At 33.7% G+C, this 25987-nt stretch overlaps 1 pseudogene; it reads right to left on the bottom strand.

Moving 5' to 3' along the window:
- Positions 1–1381: 1381 nt before the first annotated feature.
- LOC116139699 lies at positions 1382–24056 on the bottom strand (annotated as a pseudogene).
- Positions 24057–25987: the final 1931 nt, after the last annotated feature.

Raw genomic sequence — 25987 nt, forward strand, 5'->3', positions numbered from 1 at the left:
CCGATATCCACCCAAATCACTAAATCGAGACGGTAGACTCTTCACTTGCTAGCGGTGATGTCGAAAAAGTGAAAGAACGTCACCATCTGGCGACTTTGATTGGTGACGACCTTTTTTTTTTTTTTTTTTTTTTTTTTTTTTTTTTTTTAAGTTTATTAACCCTAAATTTAATATAAACCAAGCTAGGGGTGAATATATTTAATAAATTTGGGTGGGAAATTGTTATTCAGTCTTGTTAAAAATTATAAAGTTAAATAGTAAAGGGCATTTCATCTTTATAATAACATATCATGCCCGTTATAGATTTCACTAACGGTTATAATGATAAGTGAAAAATTTTTTGTTCGAATTTTTTGGGTGAGAAAATTACCTACGCCAAACCTAAGTGTGTGGGAAATTGTCATTCTCCCTTTTAAATTTTATCAATTTTTGAATAGACAGGAGCTAAATTTTATGATAAAGCAAATTGACCTAAGAAATTTTCAATCATTATAGGAATAATAGTCATTGAAATTGAATGACTCCCCTAAAGCATGGTTTTAAAACCCGGCCTGGCCCAGCCAGTTGAACCGATTTGATCGGAATCGGTGGCTACACCAGGTTGGTTCATGTTAAAACTCAAAAATAGCAATTGACCCGCTTCCACCCGCAGTTGAACCAGTTTTTTCCAATGAACCACCGGTCCAACCGGTATAACCCGGGTTTGCTACAGTAAATATTAAAAAATAATAAAATTAAAAGTAACCCTTTTCAGCTTTTCTCTTCTGTCTTCCCTATTTTTATTCGACAAAACCAACACCAACAAGAGAAAAAATTAAAAAAAAAACTCATTAAAAATTAAAATCTGCTTTTTTTTTTAATTTTTTGTTTTTTTTGCTGGCGTCATGCTAACGTTTGCATGATGACGTTACGGTCCGACCTGCCAGTCGAACCTTTCGACTTGTAAAACTAGTGACCTAGTGGCTTGGCCGGGTTTCCCCCAAGTCAGGTAACCTTGCTTTTAACTTAATTTCAATTTAATTTCCATCTTAGTACTGCAAAATTTCTTATCACTTTTGAATGATAAAATCAACAGATTACATAAAGATTAAAGCTTACAATTAAATTAAATTAACTCATAAATGATACCAATTTTGAATAAGGGGAAGTAAAAAATCCGGTATTTCTAGATTAAAAGACGCACACAAACTATAATATAAGACGACAACATCATACACTGAAGGAAGGCAGATATAAATCTTAAATATTTTTTCATAGATCCATTTTTTTAGACATATTATAATTAACTAATAACTGATTTTATTTTGCCTACTAGAATAGACATCCATACTTAAAGTCCCTCTAATGGTTGATGATGAAATTTGCCATATCTTCAATTAACTTATTGGCTTGAACCGCTGTCTCTCGGGTCCATATCCATGGCGAAATAGAAACTATGTCCCATTCCATATTTATCAATATCTCCACTCTTTACCGGCTTCTTCATAGCTTCGCAATATTCTAACTCGAGTCTCTAATATCCATCTCCGCCACCATACAAGCATCGGCGGCAACTTTAGGCCGTCCCGTGCGTAGATTTGGGCCCATTGGACACGTGATGGATGGTTTTTGTAGCACCAATCGGAAGTGCTAAAGACATGAACTTCTACCATGTCACGAGTCAGCACGGTGTTTCCGGTAATTCCAAAAACGACTTGCTCGGTCGGCTCGCAGGAAACCGGGGTGTATGGCTTCCGCCAGCTATCTTCACCGGTCCGTATTCATTCCTCCAGCCCGAGCCGCTAAGTCTGTACAAGATTCCCACCAGTGCTATCGCCGATGAGAAAAATTCGTTGAAAATCGGCCTAAATTGTCGAGCCACGGCTCGGATGACTCGCCTCGAGCCACTGAAGAAAGCAGAGGAATGCAGCATAGGCGTCCTCACATGCAGCTGGGAGCCGATGCTCGGTGCAAGCCGAAGGTAGACAGAGACAAAAACAGCTTGGCCGAACACCACAAGCCGTTTATAAAAGTTGTAGTACATGTACCAATCAGGACGGCTAATGCAAAAGCCGCCACCATGAAAATGAAGGATGAGGGGTAGCTTTCTCTCCCAGGACATTACTATTCTTCTCCGGGATGTAAATCCGAACGGTTAGGCCACTGTTAGAATCAATTATCATATCCCGAGTAGCAACCCCGTCAACAAATTGATCGTGGGGTGGGAGCACTTTTCATCAAGATTTCGACCTCAGGTGGACCAGTCCACGAGCGGCAGACTGTTCCATCTTCGAAAACTTGGAGCCAGTTGGAGACTGTCGGACAGTGTTGTTTTTTTGGAAGCCATGGCTGGTTGGATAGGTGAAGTTAATTGGTTTGTTGCTCAATAATGGGAGACTTTGGCTAAGTTAATAGTTTAGTAGGCCATTTACTCAACTAACAATGTTATAGTTACGCAAAACATTACTAATTTCATGCATGACAGAATTAGCATCATCATCTTTTCTTAAAAAATAATTCATAATTAATCGACGATTAAGATGAGTTATGTTTATCGGTGCATGAATTTGGTATATTTTTCTGGTAATTGTATCCTTTTTCCTTACTCAAAAATAAATATAGAATGGGGTGTGAAGCTGCAATAACTATTTAAATAGAAGAGGAAGACAACCTCACATTCCTTTCTTCCTGTATACTCAGATATTGCATTTCAATTGGATCCCTGTATCTAAACCATAACTTTAAAAACTAATAGGTTTTTGAAGTTGGTTAATTATCGTTACACTATTTTTTCGATGTTAATATTAGGAGAAATTATATTAAATAACTCAATTTTGTATTTTATTTTTAAAAATGTCTCAAGTAAATAACTTTATTTCAAAATTTCAGCACTCGTTGATCTAAATTATCTTAACTGAAAAAAAAAAAAAAAAAATTTATTTTTTTAACTGTAACTTAAGAAAAGGGTTATTTAATATAAATTTTCTATTATATATAATGGTGATTATAAAAATAAATATATTAAACTAAATTGATGATATTACAATTCTTATCTCTTAGTTAGTATTACCACAGTATAAACCATGTTAAACTTAATTTGAGGATAGAGGGAAAAGCCAAGTTTCTGGTAAGTAGTGAAATTAGTTTCCCTCTTGTTTTTCTTATTTTTTTCAAAGTTCACTATTGGTCTTAAATTTCTCTTATACTCTGCAAAGACAACAAGAACCTCAACGTTTCATGCTGAAAAAGTAATGCATTACCCAAGAATAAATTAAAGATATTTAACTATTCCACCTACTTATATACATATATGCTTTCTCGTTGTTGCGGGGAATGCTTTGTCACTGCGTGTTTTTCGTGTTAATATTATATTGATAACATTTCTTTTTACACCTAAAGATTTGTTGACAAGTAAAAATTTTGTCTTCTAAATGACTTTAGCATAAACTATATGGATAGACAGTAAAAAAAAATTACTCTTAATTAATAATTTGTTGCGTATGAGATTTTTCTTTTCTGAATTTTATAAACTTACATGGGTATATGAAGGAGAGAACTACTACTGACTGTTTTTGTTAGGAAATGAACGCATCTAAAACCTGGTGAGGAGAAAAGATAGAAAAAAAAAATTAATAAACGAAGACAGCACGTTCGCTAAAGGCACTTTTATAAAGTGACAGTCACGTTGATTTGTTTATGGATAATGGATGCGCAGCCGGGCCAGCCCTTTGGTGGAGCATGTGTTTCCTCAGTTTCGAGAAAAATGAGTTTACAGTAACTTTGACGAGAAAACATTAAAGAAGTTCATAGGGATTTTTTTTACGGTATGTCATATATATATACACATGTTTTTCATCTTTCACTTATCAAATAAGCTCTATTATTTGAAAGAAACTAATATCAATACTTGAGGTCTCACATAGAGATATTTTTCATTTTTCAAGATTGTTGGGAAATTATATCATATGATTATGAAGAATCACAAGAAGATATAAACAGTCCCAAAAAAGACAATTCCAATAATTAAAACGATGATTTTTATGATATATTGATATATACAATAAGAAGTAATGAAAGTGAAATATATAAAATAAAATAAAATAAAAAAGATCAAAGACTCTTGTTAATGACCAAGATGGATGCAGCGGGAGTTTGATATATATCATATTAGAACTCAATAGTTTGATTTCTGATAGCTCTTGAGAGAGAAAAGACTTTTATATTACTGATGCGTGATTTAGACACTAACAACTACGCACATGCAAAATACTAAAAAACTTAGAAATTACACATAAAGATGATTGTGAGAATGTTTATAATGTTGTGATTAAGTTGCTTGTTAGTTAGTGCGTAAATAACAAGTTGACAATATCAGTTTTTAGAGTGGTTCGAATGCTATGAGTAAGTCTTACGTTTACTGTGTTTGTATTATGCTTTGTTATGTGATCGCTAGTGAAGATTACAAAAAGAACAGTTTCTCATGCTATCTCTCAAGTTACAAGTAGTCGGGAAATTCTAATAGAATGATAAGTCAGTCTCTTTCTAATAGTATGTCTTCACTGTTTTTCTTGTAGAATGAGTGTCTGAATTTTTAGGAATCGATCCCGCTATGAGGATTGGATCTGTCTATTTATAGTATTCCAAACTCAAAGTAATGAGTGTTTTTATAAATTATCTTGATTTGGTTAAGATCTTCTTTCCTTTTGATTTGTTGGAAACTTTCATTTATATCTTTAAATTAAATGAAATTTCTGAGAGATGGTTGTACAAAATATCCTCTTTTTATGGATTATCCAATTATCTCTTGTTTGTCTCTATACACGTGGTGAATCCTGAACGGTGGAGTTGAATGCTGAATCTTGATTAATGGTGATGATGTCTGCATGCACTTTAGGCATAACAAGTTACAAATACAATCATAAAGTATTGCATTAATCTATGTGATATGTTTACTTTTTATGATTGATTGATCGGAGTTACATTCATTTTATATAAAAAAAAAATTGTCAAGGTAAGGGGGTAATGTTGCCTTCCAAGTAAGTAGCACAGCAATCACGCGTGGTACATTTCACCTTGCACCTAAAAATATTGGCTCTGATCCCCAATCAAACTATCAGTTTTTATTGATCTCAATTCTGAAATGCATGAACAAAGGAGGCCATGTTAAATGTTATTAAAGACAAAAGGAGTCGTGGCGGGGACCAAAAAGTAGGTCCCGCTCCATGATTGGGGACATCTTGCACATTTCTAGCCATTTAACGTGATCAGACGGCTGAACTGTAAGGTTGCATTATTAGCACCACTGTCTCCTACACATGGTGCACATTTAATGGGAGTATGGGACATTTAATCTTCTTTAATGTTTTTATACGGTATGTCATATATACAAACGTTAAATTTATGTTTTTTTTTTTTTTTTGCCTTTTTAACTTACCATGCATGCACGCAAAACTTAATTGAAAAAAATACTTGTCAACCGATCTTTAGATTGTGTTTGATTCAGAGAATGTTGTATTATTAAGAATGTTATATTAATAAAAAGATAAATTACCTTGAAGATTACTGAAAATGTTTAAAACAATGTGTTTGATTGATTGAAATAAACTGATAGGTATGTTATATTAATATGTTTGATTATGAGAAATAAATTAGTGAGCATGTTATTTAAATTACAGAATTACCCTCTTATTAAATATTATTATTTAGATTATTAATATAACCCCTTACATTTAAAAATTTAGCAAAAACAAACACATAATAAAAGTTTAAAAAATCAACGAATGCACCCCCACCAACCCACTCACTGCCGGTCGTCGACAACCGACAACCCAACGACACATGGTTGGCCAAAAATGGTCTCTGTGCACCGATATGGCCATTTTCGGCCAGATCTATGGTCGAAAATGGCCAGATCATAACAGATCTGGCTAGAAATTGCACACGTCTATGGCCTTTAATGGCCAAATCAACAAATTAGGCCAAAAATGACTAGATTAGATCTAGCCGTTTTTTGGCCAAATCTACTACGATCTGGCCATTTTCGACCATAATTTAGCTGAAAATGGCCAAATCAACGTACGACAACCATTTCAGCTCAGCTAGCCTCTAGTGATGGTGGTTGGTGACGGTAGGCGGGTGGGGGTGGTAGCTTGGGTGGGCTGCAATTTGTTTTAAATTCAAGGGTAATTTTGTTCAAAAAGTTAATTTATTGGGGTAAAAATATAATAGTCAGATTCATGTAAATTAATTTTAAAACAAGGGTATTATTGTCCTAAAATTTTAGTAATAAAGGGTAAAATTGTAAGAAAAAAGAGATTACCAAGTAATCTTAAAATACCTAAGAAATAAAGATAATCAGATTTCCTCATTTATTACCAATATAACTACTATGGGTGTGTTTGGATCGGGGGCATATAAGATAACAGAGGTAATCTTCATTTATTTTGCAAGATTCTGATGTTTGGTTTACAAGTAATAAAATATTACTATGGGTGCACGACTGACAGGATCTAGCCGGTCGTGCACCGGTAAGGCCTTTTCCAGATCCATGGTCGAAAATGACCAGATTTAACCATTTCTATGGCGTTTCACTGCCAAAGATGTGGCCATAAAATGACCACAGATTTGGCCGTTTCACAAATGTCCTTTCACAGCCAATTTTTTGCTGTGAAATGGCCATAGATCTGGCAGTGAAACGGCCATAGATTTGTGATCAATGGCCAGAAAATGGCTTGGCTAGCGCACAACCGATCATATACAGCCAGTTGTGCGCCATTCCATCGATTGCCGACGATGGTGGTTGGCTATCGGCAATGGCTTGGGGTGGGTGGGTGAGGGTGATTTTGCTACAAATTAAAGTTTTATATAGCTGGGGTGTTTTAGCAAAATTTCAAATGTAGAGGGTTAAAAGAAATGATTCAAATAATAATAATAATAATAATAAATAATATTATATTAATATTTAAAAAGGAGGGTAATTTAGTAATGTATATAACATACTCATTCATTTATCCTCCCAACCAAACATATTATTCACCAATTAATTTGAACCAAACAAACACATTTTCTAAATATTCACAATAATCTTCAAAGTAATCTATCTTTTTGTTAATATAACATACCCCTATAATAAAACATTATATGATCCAAATGTCCCCTATTGGTATTGGAAGATTATCGAAATCTTATATTACGTGACAATCAAACGTGATAATTAAGTAATATAAGATGACATTACCTCAGTTATCTCATATAACTCCCAACCAAATACCCCTTTAAGAATAAATATGAGAACAGAATCATGAGATCATGAGAACTTAAACCATATTATATATAGGCAAACAGGAATATTAATTATGTCCTAGATTAAATGGGAAATATACTGTATAATGTTTGTTTCATTGTAAATATACATATATAGACACGTGACAGTTACGGCTTTTATTGATTTTTATGCGGCCCGTTATCTTTTAACTACCCATATTAGTTGTTTGGTAATTACCGATCTATAACCTTTCTTCTTTTGATGGGAAAGAAGACTTCAGAGAACAGGTTATATTATTTATTTATTTTTTTTACATAACAAAATTTGGGTCTCTAGTCTAACAAGAATAGTTTGTGATTTCTCTACTTGCATTGGTTAAGGTCTTGGATAGACTAGACAAAGAGTCCTCAAATCTTTCTCACAATATTTGGTGTATGTGATTTATCATACTTATTGAAATCTAATTTTTATGATTGGAGGTATGTGTTCTTGGATTGGTGAAAGTAACATATCTAGTAGGTTTGAAATCCAACAAACACACCTCTATGATCAAAACTCAAGGAAACTCTACCCGCCGCAACTACAATTCACCACCCTAGCCTTTTTTTCAGTAGTTTTTTTCGGTCATGAAACCTGGTAACTTATATTTATCTAATTAATTAATCCCAACTCTTAAAAATAATTAGGAAAACATACACAAGCACAAACCCTTTTATGCATATTTTTTTTACATTATAGAAAATGACATCTCTTGGTATATCAATCATCACCTTCACCTGCCCAACACTCTTTCCTTGATCTTTACCTTTCTTGCTCTCTTCCTTATGACTTTACCATCATACATCATTCTTTTTAGCATTTTCAGACATCTGTCCTGAAACTTTGCATCTCTACATTTGTTTCTACGAAGACACATCAACCAATCCATCATTTCCCAGATTTGAACTTATTAGGCACACAAATTGAAAGTCTAACAAGCACAAATATGCAGGGTCACACAACTAGGATGCATAAGAGACAAAGAGACAGAAAAAAGAAGCCCTAGAAATATACCGGTGGTGGAGTCGCCCACGAGTACGGCTAAAGATTTAGGATTTGGAATTTTGGATTCGATTTTGATCTTCTTTAAAGTGAATAAGAAGATTGAACATGGAATTTGGAGATTGAAGGATACAAGGAGCGAAGAAGCCCGATTGAAGAATGAAGATGCAATATTTCAAACTAGATTTTTTTAGGGATTAACTGATTAAGGGAGTGTTTGTCTAAGCTTATAAGTTGGTTAAAGTAGCTTATAAACTCTAAAATTAAGCTGACCTGTTTGTTTATAACTTTTTTGAGTTTATAAGTTGAGCTTAAAAAAAAGTTGGAGGGAGGTACTTTTTTTTTTTTTTTTTTTTTTTTTTGCGCTTATAAGCAGAGTTTGACCAAGTATATTACCACATTATCCTTATTTAATTTTAAAATTCTATAGTATACCCTTGTTTAATGTAGTATTTTTTTTAGTTATTTTATAATAAAATATACCTATAAGCCATATTTTACCAAACACGTTAACTACTTATCAGTTACTTATAAATATTTTAACCAAACATGTAATTGTTTAAAATTTCAAATGCTTATAAGCTAAAATTAGCTTATAAGTACTTGTTGCTTATAAGCTAATTTTCATAAGCTCAGACAAACACCCCCTAAGTGACCCACCGGACCGATCAGACGAACGATTTAGTACTATTCTACCGGTCCATTAGTGGTCTAAAACGGGTTTTAGATTATAACCAGGTTTTATAGTAGACCATACCGGAGTTAGGGCCAGTTCCCCATTGAACTGGCTAGTCTAGTCTGGGTTTCAAAACAGTGATTTTCGGGTCTGATATCCGATTGCAGACCCGACTAAAAGTTGAAGATGCCGTAAAATGACATGTCAGTTTTCTTCCTGTGAGAAAATGACATGTCGTTTCATCACATAAGAGTCACCCACTAGAATCGAGAAAAACATGATGTTTTTCTTTAAGTGTTCAAAACAACATGTCATTTTCTGGTTCAAAAAAAAGGGGGAAAATGGATCTCACGCTCACCCAGGGCTAAAACCCACGGCCTCCAAGTTAAAAGCCTTGTGCTCTACCTACAAAGCCAGACAGGTTGACTGAAGTGCTCGTCATTTGATTAATGAAAGGTCGTTTTGGGCGTCTAGGCTGAATTCATTTAAATAGTCATTTTTGACATTTTGAACTTATTAGTTGTTTTTCTTTGGAGATTACTACTTGTACAAATTCATTTAGGATTCTTATGCATAATTAATTTCTATGCATATTCTAGTTTTCCTAAATATAAAGAATTGATAATTTATGTTATGTTTGGTCAATAATTTTGGTGTCATATTTAAGTTTACATTTGAGTAATTAAGTAATAGCCACAACATTCTTAATTATGAAAATGTCTAATGACATTAAGTTTAGTCACATAAAGTCAATGACATCAATAGTTGTAATTAATCATGAAAATATAATAATAATTCAACGCCACAAGGTAATTGTTATATTTAAGTGTTTAATTAGGATGGGATAAAAATATTTAAAAAAGAAACAAAATCTAGTTTCCCACAAGCCTAGACAATTATTTAAATATAAAATGCTAGTCCTATTGTAAACGATAAAATCTACCCAGAAGTCCTTTGGATTTGATCATGTAAGGAATGATCCACTGACAACTTCTTGAACCTGGAGAGTCAGGAAGGTAAACGCAAAGCACTTGGAGACATCAATGTGGTGTCAGTCGTAGGCACTCCTATACTCAAGTCTGAAGGGTTGTGATGGAAAATTAAGCATAAAAGTTAAGGGATTATCGTGTTTATGGAGCTAGGTGCGACTATTGTTGTAGAGTGGTCGGAGCTCAGCTCTAGGACGATGGACAGCAATTAAAGAATTGGTAGGAGAATTACGTATATTGTACGAGTAATCCCAGAATATCGTAATTCCTATAGGACTTGGGGTCCTTGGGAGTTAGAGTCTATATGGGACTTCGATGCCGTTAATTGGCAGAATTAGCATAAGACTTAGAGTCTTGTGTGCGTTAGACTCCTGTTAGATTATGAATCTATGAAGTGCTTGGATGAGATTCGGAGACCTAGATGTTAGAATCCTCTCAAGACTCTTGAGACTTGAGGGAGGTCATAGTCACTTTTTGTGGACTAGCTCACAAATGAACCTAAGTTATAGAGCGACTTGACTTGTAGAGTAGCCCAAATCGCAAAGTGGCATGACCTATAGAGTAACTAGCTCACAAAGTGGTCGGACTCGTAGAGTTTACTAGCACATTGATTGGACCAACTTGTACAGTGGATCTTCTGCGCGATGGGATCTGAGAAGCAACCAAGTAGAGTTAGGTCCTGGCACGGAGCTGTGAGTGTAATATGTTGGGCCAATTGAAGTTAGGTTGGCCAACCAGAGTTGAGCCGAGGCACTAGGTCGTCTATTGATGGTCTCCGAAGCGGAGTCAAGTGTAATTAGGTTGTCAAGAGTCCAATACGATCTTTTGCCCGAATAGTTTGTCCCCCACTCTCTAACTTAAGGGGTTTTTAGCTTAGAGAGTAGATAGAGTCTAATGTCAGTGCAAACTGAATAGATTATTGCTAGCATCTCGTCAGGTTGGATGGACCGTTGTTTAAAACGTTGTGTTGCTGTCATGTATAATCAGTGGCAGACCCAGAATATTTGCTGAGGGGGGGCCTCCGTGGCTCCGCCATTGTTTGTCAAACAACTAGTGAAAATTTTAAAAAAATCATCGAACCTTAAACAAAGGAAATAATATAATATCAATAATCTGAAAAAAAAAAAAAAAAATAATGCAACAACACAATACTTTACTACTTGAATAAATCTATGAGAAGCAAAACATTGAGCAAATTATTTGAAAATAACATTCAATTCAGGACGAAACACAAGAAAATTTTTACGTGGAAAAATCTCTTCAATTAAAGAGAGCAAAAGACCACGGGAATTTAGCGATCCACTTAAATCCAATATAATTAAAAGAGTTTACAACAATCACAATCCACCAAAAATGTTCTACACAAATTTCTTATTTCTTTTTTTTTTTTTTCTTTTGATTTTTTTTTCTTTCAAAGATTATAATATAAATCTTCATGACTTTGATCATGTCTAGCACAAGCTAAAGTCAACCAAAACTTAAATTAAATCAATGTTGCCTTGACTTTTAATATGAATTAATAAAAAAAAAAAGGAAAATTTTCCTAGTATAAACATAGATAATAACTCAAATTTCTTTAATAATTTTAACCAGTTAAACGGTGACGTTTGAAATGTAGAAAAATGGTGGGTGAAGGGTGAAGACTAACGTTCAGTAAAACATAGTTGAGGTTTAATTTGGGAAAGCATGAACACTCTTAAACACAAAACAAACTCACAAGATCCATGTCTTTTTCCATCAAGTTAGAATAAAAATCCTTCAAAAAATAAGCATGATTCAACCCTAAAATAAACTAAAATGAAATGAGTAATACACATACCTAAAACTAAGAAAACAGAAAACGAAGCTAATTGTGATACATTGATGAGTGAAAACTTCAACAATTTCAGTCTTCAAAAGTTTTAAAAACGAATAACATAGAGAAAGTGAAAGAGAGAATAAAGAATTTTAGAGATAAAATTATAATAAACAGATGCACGTAAAAAAGAGTGAAGAGAGTTTTAAACTTTTAATATGATATATGCATGAAATATATATATTAATAGCAAATTTTGTATGAATATGAATGTATGTATAATATTTCCCATTTTTTTACAATTTGAAGATATGCCTCTCTCTCTCTCTCTCTCTCTCTATATATATATATATATATATAGATAGATAGATAGATAGAGAGAGAGAGAGAGAGAGAGAGAGAGAATTTTTTTATAAGCCTATATAAACAATTTTAACATAAGCCTATATAAATTTTTTTTTATTTAAATGTGAGGGCAGGCCCAAGGGGCTGGGTCCGCCCCTGTGTATAATCATTCGGCGTTTCTATCGAATGGAGGAGAAGGAATTTCAGAATTCCTTGTTCATTCTTACTTCGAGCGGGTTCGAATAAGATAAGTACATCAAGTCGATTGAGGATGAATGCAGAATTAGTGCGGACTAAGTTATCGTCGTAGGGATGAATGTAACTTGGTTTTTCAGCTCCTGTGTTATTCCAAATGTTGGAAGCTCGCTTACCATATCTAGCTGAGCGGAGTATGGCAGTGAGGAGCATGGTAAGCTTTTGAGTTTTGGACAACTAGGCTCGACACGTGATGTTGAGCGTGACGCCTGGATTGCCATCGCTCCGTAGATCGCAATCACGAGCTGTTTCCTTCTGAGTTGAACACGAATATGACGATCTCATTTTGCAAGCACAATGATGTGAGCTTATGCATGGCGATCATGAGTGCCAAAATGTTGGCTGGAGGTTGAGCATGATTTGCTTACTCTAGATCTGTTTCGTGAAGGAGCGAGGTTTGTCTTTCCAGCTAAATGTCTAATCGCGCATTTAATACTGTTGCAGTGGCGATGCAGCCCTCTTTCCAAAGATGTTTTCAACCACAAGAGAGAGTGCAGCAATCACGGATAACAAGGGGCGAGCTTGAGGTGAAGCTGAGGGAGCTCAATAACAAGTTGAAAATCAGTGGGCTGCGTACGAAGGAGGCCTCATCTTCGAAGGACAGGTCTTAGTAGAAACGAAAGGATCTCTGGAATAAAACAATAAAGCTCTGTAAGAGGCATTTGCAAAAGACAACGGTCTTGGAGGGTAACTTGCAAAGGACTGATGAAGATACTTAGGATAAGGTTGCTCATATGGGGCTCAATGTTCTAGAGCTCATGAGGATGCGCTCAATTGTTTAATTTGTTAGGTTTTTTTTATTATTATTATTACCTTTAAAAAAATTGGTTTTGGTTTCGTTTTTTTTTTTTTTTTTTTTTTTTTTTTTTTCTTAGAATTTAAATTTACTAAATTTTAAGAACTAAATTCACTTTAAAAAAAAAAAAGTAAAAGAAATAATAATAAATAAAGGGTAACTAACTAATTTTTTTTTCATTTTTCGTTAAACTTAATAGTAAATAACCGTTAATTGTTCCTTAATTGAACGATTTGAAACTCTTGTCCTTCCATTAGTGAAGCTTGAAAACTTTGTTCCCTAATTGATAATATTCCCCTATTTAATATATATTATATCCACAAATATAGATTCCAAATCTTGAAAATATTCATACATAGAGTCAACCATGATATAAAAGATACCAAGAATGTTTCTGACTCCATCAATCACACAAATCAAAGCTTCAATCAATTTCATGAATCAAGCTTCATTCAATTACACAAATCGAACTCCAATCAATCCCAAGCGTCAAATATTTATAATGAGTGAAAACCCAAGATAAAAACCTTAAATCTTTACGAAGAATCCTCTTTTAAAGCAATAGAGCTGGGTTGAATGAGTAACAATTGTGTATGATAGATATCAATTGGTAAATACTTTGCAAAAGGATGAGATAACAAAAATGTAGAGTTCTGGGAGAAAAATAAGATGGAAGCTATATATTTATGAGGAAAAAAAAAAGAAAATTGTTGTTAGGGTTTTTTATGTGAGTTTTTATAGAAAGTTAAAATGATAAACTTAATGAAAATTTTGTTATAAAAATAAACAAATTATTCTAAAATTGATAATGCTTTAAATATTAAGTGTTACATAAAATATAAAGATTACGCTTAATTAGAAAAGCGTTATATTTTCTTTTAAAAAATAAACTGTTATCTAAACTTAAAGATAACGCTTAATTAAACAAGTGTTATTTTTTTAATTTTAAGTGTTAGTTTTATAAAATTTTGCAGTAATGCCTCTAAAAAGTCGTGAAAAATGTGTTACATAAATAATACTAAAATAATTTGAACTCTTTTCCTTTTAAGTTATTAAAAACAACATTAACCACTAGTGTTTTTGTGCAATGCCTTTTTCATTATTTTTTTATAAGTTAATTTGTGTAGATGGTGAAAATCTACAGCTACAGAACGGACTGATCTTGTGAGGTTGAGGTCATTGACGATCTACTGGACCTGCACACACAAAGAAATAAACATGAAGCTCACGGGGGATACCGGTGTGGTGTCTGTCGTAGGCACTTTGACGCTCAAGTCAGTGAGACTGAAAAAAGGCAATTTAGTAAAAGCTAAGGGGAGAAAATGTTACTGGAGTCTCGTCGGAGACTAGAACTACAGCAAAAGTGACGACGATTCTTAAGAGCTAGTAGGTGATATTGAATATTGAATCCATAATGAGAGGACCGACTTCTGTTTATATAAGGAGCTCAAAGGGCTTGAGTCTTAATAGAACTTTGAGTTCATAATAATAGAGTTTAAGTAAACAAGAAAGTCCTAATTTACTTGCCTTTATTGGATTAGGAGTAGTGATTCATGTAAGATTCAAGATCTTATATGAATATGTAAGGAGTTGATGGGACTATGAGTTCTTTGGAATGGCCATGGATCGATGGGCCGAGGCCCAAGTGGGCTTATAACAAGGCCCACTCGTGGAGTGGCCTTGGTCGAAGAATAATCCATGTTGATAAATAGCGCAATTCGTGGAATGGGCTGACTTGTAGACTGGATCTTGGCATGGGCCCAACCAGAGTTGGACCATGGCTCTGGGCCATGTGGTGTTTGCATCATGTTTGGGCCTGTTAAGGCCCGTTATGATTTTTGGCATATACAATTTGTTTTCTACAATATAATCCCCAAGTCAACTACCAGTATGTTAAATAAAGGATAAAAAATTTAAGTACTTGAAAAATGTCTTTGACTGTGGTGGACCAAAACCATAAGGCAAAAACTGTAACTCTCTCATGGGAAGTAATTTTTAGCCTCCACCTAATTGATCAGTACCCCCACTTTTAAATTTATATTTTGTTTTGACAAATTTAGCCTTAACTTAAATTACTATAAATAATATTATAATTTCTAAATACATTCATACTCTATTTTATATATTTTGCTTTAATCTTTAATATTTAATCTTAGATAAACCATAACCTAATTTTAAATTTTCATAATCATTAGAACTTTTGTTTATTTTAAATATTTGTTTGATTGATGAAAATATAATATTAAAACTATGGAAAAAAATAATTACACAAAGGGAAGAATCTGAATATGAAGAGAACAAAATTGAAATTAGTAAATTGAGGGGAAAGGATTGTAAAGAAAAAACCATTAAGTTTGATCCGAGAAAGGAGGATGTAAAACAAAAAATCTTATTAAGTTTGAAATTGAGGAAAATAAATCTAACTGAGCATATAGGGCTATTTTTGGTAATAAATAGGGTTTAAAGACAGTTTTTATTTTTTTTATTTTTAAGAAGATGTGTATTTAATAATGGGGGGTAAAAATTAATTATATGGAAGCTAAAAAATCACTTCCCCACTCTCATTGAATTAAAGGCCCAAGAACTAGGGCCAAAGGTCCAAACAAAAACACACCAGAGAGAATGAGAGAAACTCAAAAAGTGAACATGAAGCCAAGTCTTACTTCAAAGCCCATAGGATTCTTATGCTACCAAATTTCCCTTGAGATAAGTCTTACAACAGTCTCAGCTCTTAAAGCAAGCTTGATAAAAGTGGATCTATTGATACCCCACTAATGAACTAAAGAAGTCTCACTTTTGAATACATTTTATAATGACAAATTTATCCCTACATTAAATTATTAACATTGACTTTAATTTCCTATACACCCTACTATTATCACATAAACCTTAATATTTTTAATGTTGTTCAAATCATTCTAAGAACAAAAAGATATTTTAGCGAATGAAAAAGATTTGAAATAGGATACAACATGTTACAAGTAATACAAAATCATAAGTTTTGTATAGCTTCACATATATATTTATTGTTATTTTTTCTTCAAAGTATTGGTAGCTATTTGAATCAATATACTTTTTGTGTTGTTTGATTATATTATGTTATTGGGATTATTTGTAAGGATTTTTTTAGTTTTTTTTTTTTTTTTTTTTCATTTCAATTTAATTATCTAAAGTGAAATGAATAATATGTTAACTCTCTCTCTCTCTCTCTCTCTCTCTCTCTCTCTATATATATATATATATATATATAGTTAACATTTCATTCACTTCACCTTAGATAATTAAATTGAAATTAAAAAACAAATAAAACAAAAAAAATCCTTACAAATAATCCCAATAACATAAGATATATATATAATGAAGAGGCATTTATTAAATTTATAGTGTCATGAGAGAAAGAGTTAATTTTACAACTTTGAGAAGAGGTATCTTAAAAAATGAGTTTTCTTCGGTCCACTAATGGGGTGTTAATATCTCCACTCTATATATTATTAAATTAAATTAATTACGCATGACAATTGATTTACTCAAATTATCAAATCAACTACCAAACAGAATCGGATACCAAATTTGATTGTAATTTTATATATATGGTGGGGATTGGACCTCAAAATTGTGGCTTTTTACCAGTTGAGCTATAATGTTGCCAACATTTTCATATTTCCCCAGCCCAGTGCATGCTTATTGTACATCTTTTCAGATCACCAAATTTGCTTTTAACTCTTGTTTTTTAAATTTTTGAGAAGAACCCATTTGCTTATAGTTAAAAATATGAATATAAAACTGCCAGAATTCTTAATAGGGGAGATGAAAAATCTTTGAATTTAAAAGATGTAGGTGGGTACTCTTAATAGATAGAAAGCATAGAAAGAACTTGGGAACCTTCAAGAAAAAGAGGTTTCATTGTGGTGATAATCCACAATTTTGTATCAAGTCAACGTATCATTAGCTGTTATCCAAGTAAGTGGGCACTAAGCTTATTGGCCAATTTTTGACTTTGGAAATAATCACTTTGAAAAAATCAAAGATATTAGTTAAATAATCAAATCAATGGAAGGGTTCAACATTTAGAGATCAATGAAACAAAATTTAGCAAAACCACATAAAACCAAAATATAAACGATTTATTTGAGTTTTTAAGGATTTTATAATACATTTTTTTATTAAATTTTAAAACAAATTTGATTTCGCCTCATATGTAATTGTGTAAAACTCGGTTGAGAGAAAAATCTTTTTTTTTTTTTAATTTATTTTATTTAGAATACTCAATAGTTTAAATGGGCATGTTGAATGCACTGATATGTTGTGTAAACTAGGATGATCCATGGGCTTGCGTTGTCATTTTTTCTTTTTCTTTTTTTGTGGGCTGTTGCTTATAAGGGTTTTATTAACATACTATCATTAGGGTGGGATAATCCGGTTAACTGAATCGGATAGGGTAAATCGAAAACCGAACTGATTATTCGGTTTAGACAAAATGCAAACCGAAACCATAAACCAATTGTAAATGAACCGAATATTCAGTTTGGTTAACCGGTTTTCAAATTCAGCTCTAAAATTCTTCAATTTTTACATTCAAAACAGCTGAGCAGTTGAGGATTGTAAATCTGAACGGCGGTGGAAACTGGAGCTGTGGTTGACTATCGTGACGTTGTCGTTGTTACTGGTTCAAGGAACAGATCCAATGCAACGCAGCAACTGTGGATTGTGGTATGTGGGTCAATGGGTGAGTGGGTGGTTGTTGTGGTGATGCTATGGACTGTGGATTGTGGGTGAGCGGTGTAAGAATTCATGCTTAGAAAGGGTAAAATTGGTGTAAAACATGGCATAAGGTCATATGACATGTTATTGAAACTAAAAGGGTGGAATTGTTACCTTTTATGCTTTACAACTTTTGTAACTTGAAAAGGAGTTCAAGATCTTCTACAAATTTGATGAAAATCCTCAAAGTAAAGTCCACCCCAAGATAAAGAAAAGAGAGCCAACCATGAAAGCTCAAAAGAGAGATTTTCAATCAAAATGAAAAATTAGATTAAATTTTGGAAATATCACTTATTTATATACAAGGACCATTTTAAAATTGTTCTCAAGTCCTTGAATTAATATGAATCCTATATTAATACTTAATACAAATTCAATATTATTTTCAAGTCCGTGAAATAATTTCAATTTAATATTAACTCTTAATATTAAATCATTCTTGATCCTAAGCCCTTGAAACAATTTCAATTTAATATTAACTCTTTAATATTAAATCCTTGATTTAAACAAATTTATAATCAAGGCATATAAAATAATCCCGTTTAATATTTAACCCATTATTGAATCCAATTCAATAATATATTTTAGTCCATCATTGAATCTAATCCAATAATGACCAAATTACCTTATTACCCTTGGTAAGTGCTAGCTTCCCATGAGTAATCATTTCTCACCAATACATAAATTCGAATGCACACATTTACATCTGAACATCGTTAACCTTTAACGATATGTATTACTCTCTCTTCTCATACTTGGTTTTTAGGTGTGACCACTTAGGTTCACTGTAACCTAGCCATGGACCTAATATTGCAATCCGATATGTTTCGTCATAACTCTTTATGATCAAAACTCCTACCGATCATGGTAGACATCTAGCAATGCTCCATAACCCCTAAGCTACAATGAAGTTAAACTCCAATGAACCTTTTTTATGTAGTAAAATCTCTCCGTCGTCTATCCCGATTAAGTATAGGTTCATGGTATGTCAAAACCCTTAACTTAATCTTTATCCAAATTATCAACCAATATAATAGAACGTGTCATCATGAAAACTCCTTTCATATGACTATTTTGTACTCTGGCCAGAGATTTCCTTTTTCTAATGTTTATTGATATTCGTTTGGGAACTCGGGACCAAACCATTTCGAGTCAACGGATCCCATCTTGACCATCATTTGTCCTCGCACATGAATAACATATGACCAAACTGGCTTCTTACACAAAACATGACTAGTCTCATGTATATACACCATATGAATCATATGCATCCTATGTCGAGTCTAACCATGATGTCTCAGGTCTAAGGATCAGTGGTACACTAGTACGATCCTACGATGTATCATTGACAACATTCTAAATGTCCATGTGATTCATCATGATCGATCATATTCGATAAACAATTCACTAACTATTTGTCCATGCCAATGTCCTAGTGATATACCTCTTATAATCACCCACACTAATACCATCACATGATATTCAATGAAGGCATTCAGCATGCCTACTATGCAATGTTATTGCCCAATTGACATTACTTATGTAAGGAATGCTTTGATGATTAGATCTTTTAAAGATTCGTATCATCCAAACATTTTACATGCATTATAAATAATATAAATGAAGCAATTAACAACATGTGAAATCAGAACTCTTTCTTCCATTCTCAAAAGAGTATTTACAAGATATAATGCCCCTGAAACCGACAATACAGTTGGTTCCTAGGGCATACACTAACAAATGGGTGGTTGTTGTGAACTATAGCACAACAGCTGTGGACTGTGGTCGTCGCTAGTGAGTGGGTGGTTGTTGTGGTGAATAGTGATGTTGGGTGTCAGTGAAATGGTGTTGGATGGGTTTGGAGTTTGAGTTTGGCGATGGCCTAATAGGTGTGGGTGGCGTTGCTAACGAAGTGCAAAGATGGAGTCTAGTCTGGAGTGTGGAGACTAAAGGCGTAGAAGAGAAATAGAGAATAAGAGTAAAGAGATGAGATATTGCAAAACATAAAGGCAAAAAAATCAAAACACATTTTGCTTATATACATAGGGTAGAACTTGTTTTAAAAACCGGTTTGGGAAATATCCCAAACCGAACCCAATTTTTTGGTTTTTAAAATTTTGCAAACCGAACTAATTTACAAAAAAACCTAATTTTCGGTTCGGTTCGATTTCTGGACTATTTCTCCCACCCCTAACTAAGGGTGTTCAAAAGTGGTTAACCGACTTTTCTGACCCGAACCAATTTTTTTGTTCGGGAGAATTCCCAAACCAAAATCGAACCAGTTTGGGGGGAAAACTAGTTTTTCGGTTAATCGAAAAACCAGTTATCCCTTTTTTTTGGATAAAACTTATTTTTTTTTAAAATTTTTCCTAAATTAAATTGTAAACATAAACAATACATATCCAAAAAATAAATAAATATTCATACATATCCATTGATTACTACTAATAATACATTAAAAATTGATACAAATAAAAGTCTGAAATGAAATAAAAATAAAAGTCCATAATAAAACAACAAAATAACTAAATAATTAAATAAGTCCCAATGGAAAACAATAAAAGAAATTGTGCAAATATAACTCCACAAGTGGAAAGCGGAAACCAACATTAAGTCAATACGAGTAGATCTCCCAATTTCTGCCCAAATAAAAATTAAACCATTTTTTTTTTTTTTTGTTGCTTACAATAACAAAACTGTTAAAGAAATCAAACCTCAATTAAATGCTGCAAAACCTTCAATCATCAAGATGAATACGAGTAGTATTTCCCATTGCCAAAGACTCAAATTCTACAAAAAATAGGTCATATAAATAATGGTTAAATTCAAAATACAGTCAATAAATCCAATAAAGACAACATAATAACTAATAATTGAAACTAAAGCAAAAACTGTTAGAGTTGGTGCCATAGAGCCAATCAAGTATTGTAAAATTGACTCTTTGTAATAATGTTTATTAATCAATAAAAGACAATTTTCTTCTATATCATGTAAATCAATAATTGCGTGCATTGATATATGTCCTTAGGATGGTAGAACCATGACGAGGGTATCAAGTGTTTCAAATCTTGATAGTGAGAACCCTATAATCACATATGGTAGCCATTCTGAAATTTTCATAGCCTTAGTATTATTCTAATCAAGGACACATATAATATGGTAAGGCTATCATAGTGTTGAATGACATTGTCAAAAGATAGTGACTAGTCTCACTTGTCAAGGTTGTTTGCCGACAACTTGGTGCGACATATGGGTGCTTACTGAAGGCAAGTTCACTGGACAGACCCACCAAAGGATTCCATATAGATGGTAACCCTAGTGTCTATGAAATAAATCCTCTAATGAATGGTGGTGGATATGATCCTTAGACTTGAGATCACTAGAGTATCTTATGCACTGATTGGTGTAGTTTGACACTAGTCTAACGTAGTTATATTTAGAGCTATCAATACGGTAGCGATTGGCTGCATTGAGAAGTGTATCAAGACTATGATGGATCAACAAAGGATTTATCACTCTCGGGTACGAGAGAAGTTATCTCACGACGCAATGCAGTAAATGGCAATGACACTAAAGTTGTGGCCACAGTGGGATTGAGTTGTTGCTCAATCCAATTTATTATTTTGGTCATTGTTCCAGTAACTGAATACAAAGATATTGGGGATATCTGAGGTTGACACTATTTCTGTGCCTCAACCTCGATGAGATAACGAGTGATGAAAGGATTTGATTGCACGGTAACCATATCGTTGACAGGCTACAATTTTGCTGAATTCGAATCTATTGGGTGGCCACTGTGCCTTGCTAGGGGCCAATCTTGGTTTCTGTGTGTGAGACAATTGATTGGAGTTAATCGCGATACTACTCACTGCCGATATGATAAGGAGCCTACGGGTCACACACTTAGAAGACAATTTAAGAATCAATCTATGAGAGGGGTATTTTCGTATTTTTGGATGAAAGGGTATTTTGGTAATCTCACAGTGTAATTAAATTTGTTAGGGGTTGTTGCCTGTGTTTAATTTTAATATCAATATTAAAATTAGTGAGATTATATTTAAATATATTTGCGAGTGTATTTAAATGGATTATTATTATTTAATTAAATGTTAATATATTCTTGTATATATATTAATTGATTTTAATTGTAATAATAATTAATTAAAATTTAAAATACCAATTAAATGGTGTTTGGTTGCAAGGGTGAACTATGGTTAGAGCCCATGGCTATTCCTAAGTGGAATAGTATTTTTAATTGTTGCACTATATAAGTGCAACTTAAAATTAAAAACATAAGAGAATTATTCATTCAATTAAAACCCCTAGCCACACAAAAGCTCTCTCTCTCTCTCTCTCTTTCACGCTTCACTTTTGAGTGAAAAAGAAAATTTTTTCTTGTTTTGTTTCTTTGATTCTTGAGGCCCTTGGTTATTCTAGCAAAATAATCAAGGGTTCTGCGGATTGTTTTCGTGTGGATAGCATGAGTGTGTTTCTACATTGAATCGAATAGCGAAATCAAATCTAGAGATATTTGGGGCCTCCAAATGTGTGTAAGCATTTTGAATCCTTGTTTGGATTTATTATATTGTTGTAATGCAGAATTTATAAACACTATAATTTGTACCTAGATTTGGGATTAAGCATTTGATTGGTTTTTATTGGTTTTGAAATGGTGTTTCTCCGTTGCGTATACCCGATCACTTGCCAATAAAAACTTTACCTGATTGAAGCTCTACTATCTCTTCCAAGCTCTCCTCAATCATGAATGGTTAACGTGTAGCCCAAATCCAATCTTGTGTACAAATAAGAGCCTCTACCGTCCTAAGAGTGAGGAGCTATGAAATGGATCTAATATACAATCTCCAATGCTAAACGCTGACTCAGATGCAACAGTAGAAACCAGCATAGCCAACACATCTTGTGCTATTGAAGAGAGAACTGGATATCTATTTGAATTGACTTTCCACCAACTCAAGATATCAAACATCTTGCCCTTGTGACGCTGCTCACATTCATCCTCTAAATATTTATCCATCTCAGATTTGGTCACCGTAACATCCTGTCCAGCCATTGCCTTATTGTACATACAATACATTAATTCTTCAAGATCAACATTTACATCTTCAACATTAACCCGACTTGCTTGTTGAGATTGTTGACTAGATTGCCCACTTGGAGAAGCATAAATGAGCTTGTATTGGTCAAATAAAGAGTACAAAGTTGTATGTACTTTTTGTCTTCAAAAGTTTAGCATTAACATCATCATAGGAATTACTAATAACCCAATTCATATATCCTAACTTGAATCTAGGATCCAACACCACTGCAATGAATAACACTAAGTTGATGTTATCAATATTTGACTAATATTTATCATGTTTTCCCTTTATTCTCCTAGCCATAGTACTTAAGCAAACATCATTACTTCTACACCATGTTGAAATCTGCATTCCAATGGCAAAGATCTCATGCACGTATGCATTGTCGATAACAAAAAGTGAGCCCGACACACGAAGAGTAGCACCATAAAAAACTTTCAAAAAAGGTAACAAGTAACGGGCATACTCTTAATCACTAGGCATAGGCAAACCCCTTGACTTTTCCCCTCTAGTAAGTTCATCTCTATACTTAATATCTTGGATTTCCAACAACTTAAATGCTTTCTGAAATTTTAAAGTCACATCCAACATTAAGTACGTAGAGCTCCACCTTGTTTCTACATTAAAAACCAAAATATTTTTTTGTTCAATCTTTTCTTGCTCTACACACTCCTTAAACCTTGGTAATCTCACTAGAGAAGACCTCACATAACTCACTGCAGAGTGAATTCTAAAAATGGAATCCTCCATGTCTTTTAACCCCTCTTTTATAGTGAGACTCAATATATGTGCACAACACCTCATGTACAGAAAGTCACCATTCAAAACACTACCCTTCCAACTTTCTAACCGATTCTGGAGATATTTCATTCCAACATCATTAGAACTTGCATTATCAATGGTAACGGTGAAAACCTTAGAAATACCCCAATCAAGCAAAGACCTCTCAATCGCCTTGCCAATCAATAAACCTTTGTGACTAGCAATGAGACAAAAGTTTAAGATCCTTTTGTGTAATTTCCAATCATCATCATTGAAGTGAGCCATCAAACACATATAGTTAAGATTTTGGCAAGATGTCCATGTATCTATGGTAAGACTTACTCTCTGACTAAACTTACTAAAAAAGGCCTTCAACTTATTTCTCTCCTCAACATAAATATTAAAACAATCTCTAGCCACAGTAATATGAGAGGGAACTTGAAATAGAGGTTGTCAATTCCTCATCATATCGCAGAACCCCTCACGCTCTACATGCCTAAAGGGCAACTCATCAACAATGATCATTCTAGCTAGAGATCATCTAAGCCTATCTGGATTGAATTTCCAAGTTGTAAGTAAAGATTGTGTGGAGGTGGCAGCAGTACCGCTTGATTGGTCATGTGATTGTGTCTGTTGAAAAACTAATGCTCCCTTTGGTTGGTTTTTGGGAATACTATTATTAGTATTCCCAAAAAAGTTAAACAGTAAAATGCCAAAAAACTCACAATATTATCCAATATTATTCAACTTTTTTTAAACCCCTTAAATTTGTTAATTTAATTAAATACCCCTAAATATTTTTTTTCGAAATTGCAAAAACACCCTTAAACCCACATTATACCAGATTCCGGCCACCACTGCCAGAAGTTGGCCAGAATCTGATATAATGGTAAACTACCGGCTGAATCTGGCCGGTAGTGCACCGATAGCTTTTTTCGGCCAGATCCACAGTGGATATGGCTGAAAAAAGCCAGATCTAAGGCCAAAGATCTAGTCATTGGCTGTAACCAAACGTCAACGACGGTCAACATATGGTCGTCGTTGACCATCAACAACGGCCGTATCTTTGGCCGTCGTTGACGAGCAAATGCGACCAGATCTGGCCGTCAATGGCCAGATCTAGCCATAGATCTGGCCGTCAATGGTCAGATCTAGCTGCAAATCTGGCCTACAAAGGCTATATCGACACACGACCGACAAGATCCAGCCAGTCATGCACCGATATGGTGACTCCGGCCACCCTCTGGCGGTGGTGGTCGGCTGTGATTATTCAATGGGTGGGTTGGGGGTGTTTTTGTTAACTTTCAAAGTTTTATTATAGGGGTGTTTAGTAAATAAACAAAAATAGGGGGTATTTTTATTAATTTTCAAATCCTACATCGTAATACCCGCCCAATTCAACTTTTTTTGACTTTTTTCAAAAAACTTTTTTAAAAAATGCAAGAAAGTGAACCAAACGGAGCCTAAGATCCTTTGTTTCTTATCCATCACATTTAAATGGTACTTTTTACATCGACTTAAGTGATTCCATAGGCAACTAGTACCACTTTTACTTGGACATGCAAGCACGTTCCCATAATAATCACACGTTGTTGTCCTGTCATTCATATTCTCACAAGGATTTATAGTAAAGTGAACCTACATGTCAGAAGTATACTTTCGAGTATTAGAACTTACACGTTTGGGGACTCATGGTGGTCATGGTCATAGATCAGGATTCGTAGAAGGCTATGGGGCTCCTAATGAGTTTGGAGTTGGATTCCTTCTAGTTGGTGTCTCAGGACTCTCATCAGTATTAGAATGGTCAATGGCCATGGGATTGGATTTGGACATCTGCAACATCAACACAAAGAAATATGTGAAAATGATTAAAACTAAAGACTAAGATAATAAATATAAACAAATAAGCAATCCAATCAAAATATCTTACAACCTCTTATCTCTATCTTAAAAAAAATGTAACATATTTATTCAATTATGTAGATCAAAGATACATGCCCTGCGACCGAAAAATGAATTTGAGTTTTCCCCCAAAACCAAAAACCAAGTTCTTGAATAAATCATCACAATCTTCGAGCAAAAAATTGAAGAATAATAAAAAGTAAGCATCCAAAACTAAATAAAACGCCTGCATTGTTCAAGAAGCAAACATCCGAAACTAAATAAAACACAATCCAACCCCATATCAAATTCAGTTGGCAGAAAGAAACAGCAACACAAGGGAA

Source organism: Pistacia vera, unplaced genomic scaffold (genome assembly GCF_008641045.1).
Source record: "Pistacia vera cultivar Batoury unplaced genomic scaffold, PisVer_v2 Contig1103, whole genome shotgun sequence".
NCBI classification, from domain to species: Eukaryota; Viridiplantae; Streptophyta; class Magnoliopsida; order Sapindales; family Anacardiaceae; genus Pistacia; species Pistacia vera.